Here is a 6,000-nt window from a genome sequence, read left to right as displayed (position 1 = left end):
ATAACACGTACCCCAATTTAAGAGGGAAGTTTCAGGAACAAAAAACTTAAAAAAAAAAAATAAACCACTTTGAAGAAAAATAATGGTCAGTGAGCATCAATGCAGCCTGATCTGTGTCCATCTTGCAGCTTCAGTGCAGCCTAATCAGTGCCCTTCTGCAGCCTAATCAGTGCCCATCTGCAGCATTGCTCCTCACTCCAGCCCGATAAGTGCCCATCTGCAGCATTGCTCCTCGCTGCAGCCCGATAAGTGCCCATCTGCAGCATTGCTCCTCACTACAGCCTGATCAGTGCCCATCTGCAGCATTGCTCCTCACTACAGCCTGATCAGTGCCCATCTGCAGCATTGCTCCTCACTACAGCCTGATCAGTGCCCATCTGCAGCATTGCTCCTCACTCCAGCCCGATAAGTGCCCATTTGCAGCATTGCTCCTCACTGCAGCCTGATCAGTGTCCATCTGCAGCCTTACCGAAATATAGTTTGCCACCGAGGGGAAGGAGGGGACGAGCGCTGCTGAAGTAGAGCCGGATCTCCTGTATACTCGGCGTCACGCCCAGTCCCACCCCTTGGCCCAGATCCTATGATGGACATAACGCTGGGTCCAATGCCGGGACGTCAATGCTAGGAGCCGTCCAGAGGTCGGGACTGGGCGTGACTGCGAGCCGAGCCGAGTACACAGGAGATCCGGCTCCATTTCGGCAGCGCTCGCCCCCCTCCTTCCCCTCGGTGGCAGCCTATATCGGCGTATAAAATGCACACACACACAATTATTATTATTTTAAGGGGGGGAAAGTGCGTGTTATACACCGATAAATATGGTATATTTTATATAGAGAGGTCAGCAATTGGTTGCTCCATATTTGTTTCTCGACAGGTGTACTCTAGCTTCCTTCTGAGGACAACCAATCTAAGCTTGCATTGTGTATATTAAATGTAAGGAAATGCTGGAAAAGGAAGACAATTTTCTGAGATGGATCATCTACATCTAGAAATTTACATCAGAGCTTAAAATATAACTAAAGGCTGCTGTCTGTGTTCCCATTATTGAGATTAAAGGATACGTTTCAATACGTATCACCTTTCAAGAAAAAATAATAAATGCCCATTTTTTTGCAGGAAATGTGGTCAGGGGTGCAATGGTCAGGCTTCCCTGCAGCTTTCTGCCCATACCTTCATACGGCCTACAGGTCTTGTGAATGAACTAGACATGTGCGGTTCGTTTCGTTCCAAATTATAAATTCGGACGGATTTTTGTTATTCGGAAATTCTGATGTATCCGAATTTCCGATGTAGAATAGTACTGAATTTAAAACGAATCCGAAATAACAAAAAAAACATTTTGGACGAAATTCGAATGATTTTAGAATACTTCTGGAATTCGAAAACTTTTCGAATTTGAATCGTTTTCCAATTTCCAAAGAGAATAAAATAGAATAGAAAATAAAGGAATATTATAGAAAAAAAATGTTTTTCTTCTATTCTATTCCTTTATTTTCTATTCTATTTTATTCTTTTTGGAAATTGGAAAACTGTTTGAATTCAAAAACTTTTCAAATTCGAAAACCTATTCGAAATTGACTCGAAAACTTTTTTGAAAACGAATTTCGAAAACGAATGAAACAAATTTATGTAAATAACGAATCAAAACAAAGCTATTTTTTTCGTTCTGCACATGTCTAGAATGAACTACGTCTGTGCTCATCAGCACCCTTGCAGTTCATTCAGAACTACAAGACGTCAGCCGCGTGGGGGGTGATGGTAGTTGTAGTACAATCATTCATTGGAAACTGTGAATGAATGCCACGACTGTGTGGGTGGAACCCCGCATGGCCGCCCTGTTTTCCAATTGTGACAGCAAGTGCGGGGAGAAGATCCTGCTCCGCTGTCACACCAAGTGGTGGATCCGGGGAAAATGGAGGCAGGAGCTGGAATAGGCATGGAACATGTTCCAAAAGGTGACCTTCGCTTATAAAGTAGAATTCCATTTTAAACCTAACAGCTATGCTGACTAACCTGTGTAAAAAAAAAAAAACATGTCCAATTTTCAGCATGCTCCAGTTCGGTCATATGATCCGGCTCCCCTGTGTCAGCCAGCAGTGGCTGCAGGGGAGAGGAGAACGGTTGGGACATGGGTGACATCACCGTTCCTAGGCTTTCCCAGCCATCGTCATGCGTTTTCTACCCTGTGCGGCTGCCACTGGCTGACTCAGGGGACCACATGATTGGACCAGAGCTGGCTGAGGACAGATCATCTTTTTTTTTACAGAATAGGCATTAGGAGGGGGGAAGGATATATTTATGACTAGTTAGGTTAAGGCTGGGATTCTACTTCAACTCTCTCTAATTGCCTTGATCACCATTGTCAGGGGAAATAAAAGTGAGGGTAAATTCAAAATATTTTTAGATGCCAGCAGCACAGCACTAGAGGGGAAATCTTCCAACAGGGACACGAGTTTCCTATGACAGCTGTCTAAAGCTGGCCATAGATGAGTGGAAAACAGAACAAAAATTCGTGTTGATCATTGAATCGTTCATTTTTCGCATCATTTGTGTGCCAGCTGCGACTTGGGATTTTTGTGCCGCAATCGAAAAAATGCCTGATCCAACATGCTGTTTTTTTTGCTTTTTAGTAAAACAATATAAGATGATGGCACAATCGTATGAGCTATTTCAGTTTTTTGAGCGACAGAACATTCGGTTTTCGACGAATCTATGGCCGGCTTAAGGCCCCTTTCACACGGGGAGGACTCCGCAAAGGAGTCCACCTGCTCAGTGGGGCATATGCAGAGCGGACACAGACCGCTGTCCTCTATGGGTGGACAGATGTAAAACGGACCGCTTGTCCGTTTACACCCGACTGCCATCCGATCTGATAGATGGAACGGATCCCCATCCAACTTTTTACTGGATCAGATCGGATCGGGTGTAAGCGGACCCATGTCTGTTTACATCCACAGCTCCATGGAGTTGGATCTGGGGAAAGTCTATCCAAAGCCAAAACTCTCTGATTTTGGATAGAGTAGAGGAGGGTTAAAACTACTGTCAGCGTTTTTTTTTTTTTTTGTTGTTTTTATGCCTTCTGTTGCTCATTAGGGAGTTTTCGCTTTACTTCTTGCCCTGTAGATGCAACAAAAAATTGATACCTTTCCAATGTGAGAGAAATATCCAATGTGGAGGATAATAGAGGGTCCTATTGGGTCTGCCTGAAAAAAAATGACAGACATCATACCTCTCAACTTTTTGAGATGGGAATGAGGGACACCTATCGGCAAAAGTATTCAGGCATAGGACACACCCCTTGCCACGCCCCCTTTAAAGGATAATTGTACAAAAAACAAGTTTGGTTAAACCCACAATTTACATAATTACATAGTTAGTAAGGTTGAATAAAGACACCAGTCCATCCTGAGTGAGTGTGGGTGCGTGTCTACAATTGTCCCTATCCCTGTACATTGTGTCTCATTAAGATGCTCATCTATTATATTGTTATTTTTATTTAAGGTTACCCATATAGCGCCGTCAATTTATGCAACACTCCACACATACATCGCACACTCACATCAGTCCCTACCCTCAAGGAGCCTACAACCCAAGGTCCCCAACTCACATTCATATATTAGGGCCAATTTTGGACAGAAGCCAATTAACCTACCAGCATGTCTTTGGAGTGTGGGAGGAAACCGGAGTACCCGGAGGAAACCCACACAGGCACAGGGAGAACATGCCAACTCCAGGCAGGTAGTGTCATGGTTGGGATTCGAACCAGTGACCTTTTTACTGCTAGGCGAGAGCGCTACCCATTACAAGACTGTGCCGCCCATTTTTATACCACTACTGTTCCATTATATTGGCTTTTGGAATTTACAAATGCAGCAATTTAGATGAAAGGTTTAGCGCTGGAAAACACTTTTTGATAGGTAAAAAGTGCACTTTTATATACAACTATATAGATCAGACCAAAATGAGGGACAAATGAGGAGGAATGAGGGACAGAGGGACATTGCTCCAAATCAGGGACAGTCCCTCGAAATCAGGGACAGTCGGGAGCTATGCAGACAGAAGGGGCCTAAAAGGAGATTTCTCTCACATTGGAAAGGTATACATTTTTTGTTGCATCTACAGGGCAAGAAGTAAAGAGAAATCTCCGTAATGAGCAACAGAGGGCATAAAAAACAAAAAACAAAAAAAAAATGCTGACAGCAGTTTTAACCCTCCCCTACTCTATCCAAAATCAGAAAGAGTTTTGGCTTTGGATAGACTTTATAGTTAATCTTTTGATCAATAGTTGACCAGAATATTGTTTTCCTTGAATCTCCCTGAGTGCACTACAGCAAGCAGTCCAATAATGACCAGACATCTCTGTACACCAAGGATGAGAATTTAACATTTGCAAGTAGCTTGACTAGCCTCTCATTCAATTACCGTGCTTTGATCCGATCTTTACATATGCAATCCGAGTGTCTAAAATGCCTGCAATCACCCATATCGGAACAAGTAGTGAGGAAGTATTTCTCTTTCAATCTCCTCCCCGACTGGCATGACTTTGTTTCACTGCAGCGAACCGCCATAGAGTTTGATTTGTAGCATCTTTTCCTGTTAGCACAAACATAAAGTTTCAGTATGAAGCGGCAATTCATCGGACCCTGAGTGCTGGCACGTCAACGGGTTGAACTCCTTATATGACAACATAAGATAATAACATAAAAAATAAAATAAAAATACCTTTTTTGCTTGCATAATTCCGTTTCACGCTTTTCGCAAACTGACAAGAGATGGCCAGTGTGTGGCCCTTTTGACTGCCTTGTTATCTCCATACAATCCTGTATGCGGCTTTTTTTTATATATAGCTGTAGTAGTTCCTCCCCAGTTTGATATTTATAATGTAAATAGAAAGGAGCAGCAATAATTTGAAGTGCATGTCGGGTGTTTCTTTATTCTGAACGGTTTTGTAACTGAAGCTGAAAAAGCCAGTTGTACAGGCCATCTTTACTGTATGAATCCTCATGCAATTCAGGGAAATAAAGAGTTTATTATTCAATAGAACTGTGTTGCGATGGAGTCTTAATTCTTTAAATCCATGTGGGTATGATTTGTATTTTGCATTACAATGAGCTTGAACCACCAGACTAAATTAGGTGGCCAATCATCTGACAGTCACTCAGCATCAAGATGGCATCTTGGAAGGTTTCTCCTTTTGAAGTAGACTAAAGCCTCGTACACGCGATCAGTTTGTTGGCAGACAAAGCACCAGACTTTTGTCCGAAGGGCGTGTGCCGAGAATTTGCATACAAATGGCACACAATTGTCAGCCAACAAACACGAACATGGTGACGTACTACGTGGAATTTCAGCTCTTGAGCGCCACCCTTTGGGCACCTTCTGCTAATCTTGTGTTTGGTGAGCATTGATTCCGAGCATGCGTATTTGTACTTTGGACTTTTGTGTGACGGACTTGTGTACAGACAATAGGAAAATCTGACAACAGACCTGTGCGCCAAAAATTCGGGCTGAAATCGGACCTGAAACGGTGAACGGGGACGCACCGGACCCCTGCTCTGAGATGCATGCAAAGATAGTTGAGAACCCAGCCTTATGTTGCGTACACACGAGAGGACTTTTCGACCGGACTGGTCCGACGGTCTATCCGATGGACTTTCGGCGGACTTCCGACGGACTTTCCCAACAAACGGACTTGCCTACACACGATCACACCAAAGTCCGACGGATTCGTACGTGATGACGTACACCCGGACTAAAATAAGAAAGTTGATAGCCAGTAGCCAATAGCTGCCCTAGCGTCGGTTTTCATCCGTCGGACTAGCATACAGACGAGCGGACTTTTCGACCGGACTCGAGTCCATCGGAAAGATTTGAACCATGTTTCAAATCTAAAGTCCGTCTGATGTTTGACCGAAAAAGTCCGCTGCAGGTCCGATGAAGCCCACACACGGTCAGATTGTCCGTCGGACTCGGTCCGTCGGACCAGTCTGGTCGAAAAGT

The sequence above is a fragment of the Aquarana catesbeiana genome, linkage group LG12 (assembly GCF_042186555.1).
Source record: "Aquarana catesbeiana isolate 2022-GZ linkage group LG12, ASM4218655v1, whole genome shotgun sequence".
Classification (NCBI taxonomy): domain Eukaryota; kingdom Metazoa; phylum Chordata; class Amphibia; order Anura; family Ranidae; genus Aquarana; species Aquarana catesbeiana.
Note: the sequence above shows the minus strand (reverse complement) of the source record.